Here is an 11,435-nt window from a genome sequence, read left to right as displayed (position 1 = left end):
TTATTAAATAGATTTATTGGGGGGTTGCTAAAGAGTATGAGGCCCTCTGGAGAACTGCTGGAGGAGAATGAATTATTTTCTGCAATCTCCACCACTTGTTTTTTTAAGAGTCTCTCATTGAACCCCTGGTGCTGCCCTAATAGTTCCAGCTAATCCTGTTGCTATGGTTACAACAATTAATTATATGCTTAACTAGACTTACTAGTACATCGCAGCAGTTCAATTAAAATCTGATTTTATTCTTCTTATACTTTCAGGGCTTTTTTTCCCCCAGCCTCCACCTCTAAAAACTGTCCATAATGTGGATTGAAAGTGTCCCAGAGGTTGGGGCTTCCCTGGTGGTGCAGTGGTTAAGAATCCGCCTGCCAGTGCAGGGGACACAGGTTCAAGCCCTGGTCCAGGAAGATTCCACATGCTGCGGAGCATCTAAGCCCGTGCACCACACCTACTGAGCCTGCACTCTAGAGCCCATGAGCCACAACTACTAAGCCCACGTGCCACAACTACTGAAGCCCGCGCGCCTAGAGCCTGTGTTCTGCAACAGGACAAGCCACAACAATGAGAACCCTGTGCACTGCAACTAAGAGTAGCCCCCGCTCACCACAACTAGAGAAAGCCTGCACACAGCAACAAAGACCCAACGGAGCCAAAAATAAATAAATAAAACAAATAAATTTTTAAAAAAAGAAGAAGAACGCGTCCCGGAGATTGTTCAGTCCATTTCCTAGTGGTACCTTTGGCTAGAACTTGATGGGACAAAGCAAGGCACAGTTGCCCTGAAATAGACTTTGGTACAAGAGCCAAAACATTTGGGAGATTTGAACCAAATAGCTGAGCAAATCATAAAACTAATAGCCAACAGGTATAAGTCTGCTATGAAGAGACGTTTTCTTTTTCCCCTTCTTAATTTTAATAATATATTAAATGAGAATGAGGACACACAGGATTCCTAAATTAGTGTCTGTGCCCAAGCACTGGTATGGCACCTGAAGCCATTCCACCTGGACCCAGCAGCTGAGTGGTAGCCGGAAAGGGCCTCTCCTGGGCTGCCCTGGAGACCTGTGGGCACCAAGAGGCTGTGGGATCAATTGAAGCTCCAAAGTGCACTGAGATGATCAGTCTCCAGGTCCCTGATGGGGACGTGTTGATCGGAAATACTGGATTATTCCCTTTTCTGCTGATTACTGGTGTCAGAGTCAGAGCCCAACACGTTCATTTCCTAGGAGGGAAACAGTTTTAGAGACATCTTGCCCTGGCTTTGGAGGATTCAGCTGTAGCTAAAAACCTTTTCCAGTAAAATTCTAGCACTTGCACCATTTTCTTTTCTATTTTTTTAGATCACAAAGACAGTATCAGTGTAACTGATCTGTCTCCATATTTTTATTTTTTCCTCTTCTTTCTCTGGCCCCCTGATAATGACAGCAAACATGGAGGTATTTCTAGGTAGCAGGCACTGTGCTAAGTGATTTTCCTTCATTATTTGATTTTGCAGATGTGGAAACTGAGGAGGCCCTCAGTGCTTAAGGACTCACTCAGGGACACGGAGCTCAGAGCAGAGGCTGTCATCCCCAGACCTGCCTGGCTCCCAAATGCGCTCTTAGCTTTATATGCTCAGCTCCTCCAAATGCCTTTTCTGCTCTGACCCTCTTTCTTCAATGACCTCATTTACTCCTGTGCTTCAGCCTTCACCTCTCTGAGAAGATCCCCAGTCCAATCTCAGTCCTGACCCTCCTTCACCTTCCTCCTACACACCCTTCCAGGCCCTCCTGTGGCCGCTGCACACTTGGTGTTCACAGCAGAACGGCCATCCCTCCTCCCTAACCCACTTCCGTCCATCCTCTTGGCCTCTCCACCTCTGTAAAGGGACCCACTGTCCTTCTGGTCATGCAGCTCTGAAACCCCAGTTATCTTTGACTTTGGACACCCCATCTCCCTCGACTCCTACAAATGACCAGTCCCTGGGGTCTTAGCACCCCCCCGCCGGCCTGCTTGCTCACCTCCTCCCATGCCCCCACCAGACCGCTTCTGGGGCCAGCGCCGAGCCAAAGGGAGGAAACAGCCCTTTTCCATGAGCCAGAGCGTGGGTTTCACAAGAAACTACAAGGCACTCAAAGGTTCTCTCCAGCTTTCTGCACTCTGTAGTTTTGTGGTGCAAGGTTTCCCCTGACATCTATCTCTCCTGGGTGTTCAGAGTTCTGTGCTATCCTCAGCAAGGAAGGGGTTTGCCTCCTTCTCTGGACCGTTGTGGCCCCCATCCCCACGATCAAATATAATCTCTCTGTGGCCCACACTTGGAGAAGATATCCACCAACAACATTTATAGCTCCATCCCATTCTCAGCACAAATCAGCACATGGTAGGCCTTTCTTCAAACTGAATTCCTAAATTTGAATTTGCTTTTTTTTAAATAAGATTTTTCTGGAGACATTACCCCATTTCAAAGGAATGATTCAAAAAAGTGTGTGTGTGTGTGTGTGTGTGTGTGTGTGTGTGTGTGTGTGTGTAGATTGGAAGCAGGAAGAACATTTATATATATACATGCAGAAAGGAGACTGTATTTCAGGCTATATTTGGATTTTTCAAGCAAATAAGTTTACAATATAATTTAAGAGATATTTATTGAGTGTCTTGTATCTGCAAGACACTGCGCTAGGTGCAGATATTAACTATCTCCAGAATAAATATTCATTAAATGATTAAATGAATGAGTGAAGGAAAGAATGAATTTATTTATTTATTCATTTATTTATCTAACTTGGGGACCACAGCGAGTTCTGAGAACAATGGAATATTTTTGTTATTCACTTATTCTGCAAATACTTAATAAATGTCTCCTATATGCCAGGTACCACACTGGGCCCTAAGAAAACAAAGATGAATGATAGTGGACACAGAATCCCCACTGGTCGAGCTCAGGGCTCAATGATGGGGGCAGACAGGTGTTGCCAGGACCGGTCAATAAGTCTACAGCAGTCACTGGGCTGTGACCTTCCAGGACCTGTGCTGGGGCTGCCCAATTCAAGGGAAGCCCAAGCCTGGAGCTGGGGGATGTTTCCCTCCTGGGTTCTCCTGGAGCCAGCCAACTCCCACTGCAGCTCCCCACTATATTCATCTATAAAACTATGATTTTCTGATTTTATCTTTAAACCACAACCCCCTTCCCTCCGGGAGACAAAGACAGAAAGACACCTCCAGGTGGCATCGCTGAGTCTCTCCAACATAATCCCTGGAAGTGGCAAGATCAGCCCCTCACCATCCAGGCTTCCCTGGGTGCCTAGTTGGCAGGCCCTGGGAAAGGGCGAGAAAGTATTTGCTTAGGTAAACTCTATGATGCTCATATGATGCGAATGATACCCATGGTTCTGTCCTCTGCCATTGCAGAGGTCACAGAGGAGCCCCAGAATCCCGCACTGAATTTTTACTCACTTATGCTCAAATGTGAGCAGGTTTAATCTCACCAACTCCACTAAAGGAAAATAAAACCAGGAAAATGTTCCAGGGACAGCTACTGCTTAACGCTATCACCATGGCAATGCTGCCATCACAGGGGCTATCTCTCTAGGCCAGAGTAATGCAGAAAAGAGAACCACTGTGGTGTGTTTGTGCCTGTAACCCCCACCCAGAAGCGACCACAGCTACCTAGGGCATGAATGGGGTCACAGAGACTAGAGTGCTTTCTGGCCTCTTCCCCAGCTGCTACTTCAGGACACACAGAAACTTCTGATCCCTGCCCAGCCAGTTCTCAGGGTGCCCAGGAGGCATCTCTGCAGAGGTGAACTAGGCTTCCAGGCTTCCTCAGGCTACTTGCTGTGATGGGTCCTGTATTGGCACTTCCTGAGGGCACCAGGACAGACCAGAGATGCCTCGAAGCAGCAGCCTCAGGCTGACACTGAGTCCAGGTTAGGAGATGGCCCTGATCTCTCTGGGACACGCACCACCAGCCAAGCACGCCTCTGCTCCTAGGGTTTTAGAAACTGAGTAAACCTTCCCTCCTTCAGCTTCCTCTCTCTTCATGACAGTCCCCACCCCCAAAATGCTGAAGGAGTCTCCCCAGCTCAAATTCCCTTCTCCCTGCCCACCTACCCTCTACTGTGTCCTGAGTCCATCAGCCTTATGCATCTCCACTTTTGCTTCCCATGTTGTGGGCTCTTTCTCCAGAAGTCCCCCCAGTTCTTCACATACTTAAACCCCTGAGGGGCTATCTCCTCATCCTCAGATCTCTTTAATCCCTACATAAACATATTCATGTAGTTTTGACTTACAGACAACTAACTGATGCAAAGCCATGAGGTTGAATGATTTGAGGGAACTTCCATTGCTTACTCAACTACCTGCATGAGCTTCCTGGAAGGCTTCACACCTTCACAAAGCTGTAGGTCAGAGACACTTGCTGGATTGGAGAAAAGGTATTGCTATGGACTGAGTTGTGTCCCTCCAAAATTCATATGTTGAAGCTTAACCTCCAGTGTGACTGTATTTGGAGTAAGGAATTAATTAAGGTTAAATGAGGTCATAAGGGTGGTACCTTAATCCAATAGGATTAGTGTCCTTTTAAGAAGAGAGAGCAGAGCTCTCTCTTTCTCTTTCTGTGCTAACTGAGGACACAGTGAAGATGTGACTACCTGCAAACCAGGAACACCTCTCACCAGGAACCCAATGGGCCAGTAACTTGATCTTGGACTTAGCTTCTGAGACTGTGAGAAATAAATGTCTGTTGTTTAAACCACCCAGTGTGTGGCATCCCCTACTACATCAAATACAGAGATATTTGGCTGAATGCCATGAAAGGAAAGAATAGGATAGCTTGGAGAGAATATCAGAGATGCATATTTAGACTGAAACAATATCAGATTCATTGAATCTATAGATTAAATTGGAGATAATTGACATCTTTACAATATTGAGTGTTCTATATTACAAATATGGTTGTATTGGTTTAGTAAGGCTGACATAACAAAATACCACAGACTGGGTGACTTAAACAACAGAAATTAATTTTCTCATTAATCTGGAGTCTAGAAGTCCAAGATCGGGTGTTGGCAGGGTTGACTTAGGCCTCTCTCCTCGGCTTATAGATGGCCAATCTTCTCCCTGTATCTTCATATTGTCTTTCTTCTGTATGCATTTGTACCCCAATTTACTCATTTTATAGGGACACTAGTCATACTGGATTAGGGCCCACCCTAATGACCTCATTTTAACAACCACTGAAAAGGCCCTCTCTCCAAATAATGTCATATTGTGAGGTACTGGGGGTTAGGACTTCAACATATGAGTTGGGGAGGGGATACAATTCAACCCATAACAATGGAATAGCCCTCTCTTTATTCACGTCTTCTTGCTGACAATAATGTTTTATAGTGTCTGTCATGCACATCTTTTGTTAGATTTATTCTCACATATTTGATGCTTTGGGATGTTCTCATAATAGGTATCATTTTAAATGTTATTTTCTAAGTATTTGTTATTGATATATTGAAATACCATTGATTTTTGTACTTTGAACTTTTATCCAGTGACCTTGTTAAATTCATTTCTTAATTGCAATAGTTTATTTGTAAATTCCTCTATATTTCTCTACTTCAAAATCAATGTGGTCTGGAAATAATGTTACTTTATTTTTTTCTATTTTAGTCTTTGTACTTTTTGTTTATTTTGTTTATTTTTCTTGCCTTGATGCACTGGCTAGGATAACTACTACAAAAATGAATGGAGGGTTTCCCTGGTGGTGCAGTGGTTGAGAGTCCGCCTGCTGATGCAGGGGACACGGGTTCGTGCCCCGGTCCGGGAAGATCCCACATGCCGCGGAGTGGCTTGACCCGTGAGCCATGGCCACTGAGCCTGCGCATCAGAGCCTGTGCTCCACAACGGGAGAGGCCACAGCAGTGAGAGGCCTGTGTACCGCAAAAAAAAAAAAAAAAAAAAAGAATGGAAACGGAAATGATTATAGTAAATCTTGTCCTCTTTCTAAGCTTTGCAGAAATGTCATCTAAATTGCATCATAAAGTATAATTTTTCCTATGGATTTTTTGAGTTGTTAATTATCAGTTTAAGGAGATCATTTGCTATTTCTTATTTGCTGAGACTTATCAGCAACAGGTAATAGATTTAAAATGTTTATTCTATACCTGTTAAGATGGTAATATCATCTTTTTTTTTTTTTTTTTTTTTTTGCGGTACGCAGGCCTCTCACTGTTGTGGCCTCTCCCGTTGCGGAGCACAGGCTCTGGATACGCAGGCTCAGCGGCCATGGCTCACGGGCCAAGCCACTCCGCAGCATGTGGGAACTTCCTGGACCAGGGCACGAACCTGTGTCCCCTGCATCAGCAGGCAGACTCTCAACCACTGCGCGACCAGGGAAGCCCCATCATATCATCGTGTTCCTTCATTCTGTCAATGTGATAAAATACATTGATTGATTTTCCAAAGTTAAATGAATCTTACATTCCTGTAATAGACCCAAATTCAAAGCAATGTATTGTCTTTTTAACAAGATTTTATTTAAATTTTTTTGTATATATGTGCTTGAGATTGGTCCTTAATTTTCCTTTCTTATATATGTTCATGTCATGTTTTGGTCTTAAGGAAATACTAGGCTCATAAAACAAAACACATGTGCTCTTTGTTTTGTTTTTTGAATTTTCTGGAGATATTTGTATAAAATTCCTGTTATTTCTTCTTTAAATATCTGGAAGAATTTACCAGTGAAGTCAATTGGCCTGGAGATTTCTTGGTGGGAATTTTGTTAATTACAGTTTCAATTTACCTAATAGAGAACTGTTTAGATTTTAGAAATTTTCTTCTTGTTTCCATTTGGGTAAGTTGTGTTTTTCTAGGAAAATTCTCATTTCACCTATATGTTAAAATTTATTAAAATAAAATCATTCACAATGTCTTCTCATTATTTGATTTAAATATCTGTTGGACCTGTAGTAATTTCTTTTGCATTCCTGATATTGGTATTATGTGTCTTCTCTCTCTTAATCATTCTTACTAAGGGTTTAGTTTTTCAAAGAACTGACTTTGAGCTTTGTAATTTTTTTTCTATTGTACATTTGTTCTATGTGTGACTAATGTCTGCTATCAGGATTATTATTATCCCCTTTCTTCTTTCTTTGGATTTAACTTGATATTCTTTTTAACTTCCTGATATGGGTACAATCAAGAAAATCAATAGATGATTAATTTTCAGCATATTTTCTTTTCTAATATATGAAGTTATTCTTTTAAGCATGCTTTTAATTGACATTTTAGTGTGCCATATTTTCATTTTAATTAAAATTATTAAAAATTTTCATTGTGATTGAATCTTTGTTCATTTAGACATATACTGTTTAAGTTCCAAACATTTAGTGGTTTTCCAGTAATGTTTATTATTGATTTCTAGTCTTATTTCACTGTATAATTTTAATACCTGGAATTTTGTTAAGATTTGATTTATGCCCCAGTATATGGACAATTTTGCTAAATATTCTATGTACTCCTAAAAATAATGTGAATTCTGAAGTTGCTTGTACAGTTGGTAAATGTTTCTCAGATTTTACATATGTTAATTACTTTTTTTTGTTTGCTTGATCCATCAGTTATGGAGAACATCTTAAAATCAACCAATATGGTTTATCTAGCTTTTCTGCATTTTTTGCTTTATATGGTTTGATGCTATATTATTGGGTGCATACAAACTGAGAAGTATTAAATCTTTCTGGCTGACTGATATTTTATCATTATAAAATGCCCCTCATTATCTCAAAGAATGCCTCTTGCCTCAAAGTCTATTTTGTCATATATAATTATGTCATGTTCCTTTTTATTAGTGTCTGTACTTTCAGTTCTTTTGTGTCCTTGTACACAAGGTGTTTATTTGTTTTATTTATTCAGTTTGAGATGCTTTGTTTTTTAATTGATTTAGTTAATTTACATTTCATAAAAGTGCTGATATATTTAGGGTTTTAGCTACTATCTATTACTTGTCATACCTGTTCTACATTATTTTATATGCCCTTCTTTCAACTTTTTGAACTAATAAAGCATTTTAAAATTATTTTCCAGTTCCTTCTCCCTTATCTTGGTAGTTACATCTTTTATTTTCCTTTAATGGTTACACAGTGATTACAACAAACATCCTTGATATGTTAGTGTCTAAAACAAATCAGTACTTGGATCACTTCCCAGGTAACACTAGAACTTTATCAGTTTCAATTCCATTACTTCACTTGTTTTATGTATCTGTTCTTCATGCATTTTAAATCATTATTATTCTGTGTGGTCAATATTCATTTAGATTTACCTACATATTTACATTTCCCATTTATCTTTATTTCTTCTTACATTTCCATATTTCCTCCTCTTTAGGAAATACTTTAGCACTTCTTTTAGTGTTGCCTAAAGGCAACAAATTGTTTCAGTTTTGGTTTTCCTGAAAAAGTCTCTATTTTTCCTTCATTTTTAATGAATGTTTTCCCTGGGGCTTCCCTGGTGGCACAGTGGTTGAGAGTCCACCTGCCGATGCAGGGGACACGGGTTCGTGCCCCGGTCTGTGAAGATCCCACATGCCGCGGAGTGGCTGGGCCCATGAGCCATGGCCGCTGAGCCTCTGCGTCCAGAACCTGTGCTCCTCAACGGGAGAGGCCACAGCAGTGAGAGGCCTGCGTACCGCAAAAAAAAAAAAAAAAAAAATGTTTTCCCTGGATAGAATTCTAAGCTGGCAGTTATATTCAGAAAGTCTATTCATCACTATTTATCTGGAACCTAAAATTTATCCAAAACTTTCTTTGATCAAGTAATTCTACTTTTACGAAATCAATAAGTTAAAATGAAAATAAAGCAGGAGGTACAAAGAAATGAATTGCATCATCACTTAAAAAAGTGAAAAACTGTAAACTACATAAAATCCAACACTAAAAGGCTATGGTTAAGTAAATTATGGCAAATCCATACAGTGCAATATTGTGGAAACATTAAAATGATGCTTATGAAGAATTTTTAGTGAGGAAAAACATGTATATTATTACTGTATATGGAGAAAACAAGATACAAATTTTGATATATTATGTGATTTTAGCTAAATAACAGAACTACGTGCATAGAAAAAGCCTAAGTGGAAATGCATAATTCAGTTAACTTCTTTATCTACAGGTATATAAGTTATGGGTGGTTGGTTTTCTGTGATTGAAATAAATGATTTTCATATGTGACTCACTCTTCTTTTTCCATTTAAAATTATAAATAGAATGAATGATAAAATTTACAGTTCAGTTAAAGGACATTTAATTCCTTTAGGTTGCCATAATTGTCTTCCATGCACAGAATTTCCCCTGAAAGGAAATCATGGAAATATACAAAAGAGACCCATCTACATTGTCATAAATTGTTCTGTCTCATAGCTCTGAGAAAAACCTACCTCACACAAGTTGCCATAAACACCTGATTCCCAAGCTAAATCTTGGTGTTGAAAATTGCATCCCACACACATTTTATCTGGAGTTAAAAGAACAGTATCCACCTTCCTTCATATACACTACTAGTCACTTCCTAAACCTCATTAGGGGTGGTAATAATGCTTCCCCAACAAATTAATTTTATGCTAATCATGTATGTCAGTGACTCGCACAGCTGCTTCACAGAAGCAAGGGTTTTGCAAATTAGCTGCTTTCTTATTTGGAGAAGGTGTGGGATGGGCCAGAAGCAAAGGCATCATTGGAACTCACATAATGTTTTTAGACTCATTAATGAGACTAGTAGTCTCATTTTATCATTTCATCAGAAGATGGTTTGGGGCAGAAGCAGTCCTGAGGTCATCAGTTCTGACTCAGCTGATTAACACTGGGCTTGTAAGATAATTGGAAAGGTCAAAAAAGTGTCTAGTCTTTCTCCTAAAGCTAAAATTATTGTCAGAAAAATTTCCATGAGACACTCCAGCCTTTGTGGGAAGGAACTTAGGAATTAGGCAAATCTGAACTTGAATCCTTGGTGCTGGCTCTCTTGCTGCTGGCCTGGGGCAAAGGGCTTATCTTTGTAAATCTAAGTTTCCTTCTCTGTAATAATGGAAATACAAATGTCTCTCCCATAGAAAGGAACAAGACAAGATACACAAAACATAATGTCCAACACACAGAGGGGGCACAGTAAATTTTCATTTACTCAAATCTTCCTTCATCTCTTACTAGACAACTTTGCCTATTTGGGAAGACCAAGATTCAAAGGTCTAAACTGATGGGACACTTTTCACCCCCAGGTAGTGCTGGTTAGACTGCTTTTACCTTCTAAGTGGAATGTGGTATAGACACAGGGGTCAGGTGTGGGTGGGAACGGTAGCAGAAATAAGGCAGACTCAGTGAATATTTAGGATTCAGGTCAAGGACAAAAACCTGAAAAGAAGTCCAATGAAGAGATGGTAAGACTTAGTTTTATTCATTCAAGCAACCAATATTTATTGAGCTCTTACTACAATATGGGCAGAATTTGATGCAGAGGATACACTGGGGAACAAGATAAGCTCCTTCCTTTTCTTCAGAAAGTTTACACTCTACTGAGGACAACAGGTGAGACAGGACTATAAGGGTTGTGGTGCAGGAAGATCCAGGATGACACGGCCTGGCCCCCCATGCTCCCCACCCCAGGACAGCCCTGGGTCAGCCGACCTTCTTTCCACCAGCTGTGATTCTGCTCACAGGGTACAGAGCCACCTGAGAACAGGGGAGCGGTTGGCTGGGCTGGGAGGCATCAGAATGTCATTGAACAAGCCAACACCCTATATATATTTTTCTGTCTTGACCCCAGTCTTTAGGGAAGGTTGCTCTCTTCTCCCAAGACCCAGGTAATCATCACAGATGTGCACAGCTGTAACGAATCACCCCACACTGACTAGTCACTGGAGAGTCGTTGAGATGAGCAGCTCCTTTGGGGGAAGACCACTTCCCTAGAGAAGGCTGGCTTCTTTTACCGAGTGCATCTTCTCTTGCCTCCCCCATCCTCCCTGTGGAACTCTAACGTGGCCATGCCCAGGTGGTCCATTACCTGAGTGTCCCCTGACTGGTCAGGATCAACGAAGGGTGTGGGATGTACAAAGGATGCAACAGTAACTTCTTTCTGGGATGGCAGGTCACTCAGAGCAGGGAGGAATGATTTAGCCTGGGTTTTGAAGACCTTGCTAGTTTGAGAGGGGAAAGGTGGCTAATCCTCCTCATGCCTTCTTTCATTCACTTGACAAATAACTTGGTGAGTGCCTACTACATGCCAGGCACTGTTCTAGATGCTGGAGATACACTGGTGAGTCAAAACAGACCCAGTCCCCACATGCTTTGAGTTTACAGACCAGTGAGGAAGGAAGACCTTAAGTAAAGCAAATTAGAAATTCAATGTGGCAAGCATGACTGGTCCTATGTGGCAAAGACCCAAGATAATACAAGAGGGCGATTTTACCTGGTCATATTAGG

This window comes from Pseudorca crassidens, chromosome 1 (assembly GCF_039906515.1).
Source record: "Pseudorca crassidens isolate mPseCra1 chromosome 1, mPseCra1.hap1, whole genome shotgun sequence".
Lineage (NCBI taxonomy): Eukaryota > Metazoa > Chordata > Mammalia > Artiodactyla > Delphinidae > Pseudorca > Pseudorca crassidens.
The sequence above is the reverse complement of the archived record's forward strand: the minus strand, read 5'-3'. Positions refer to the sequence as shown.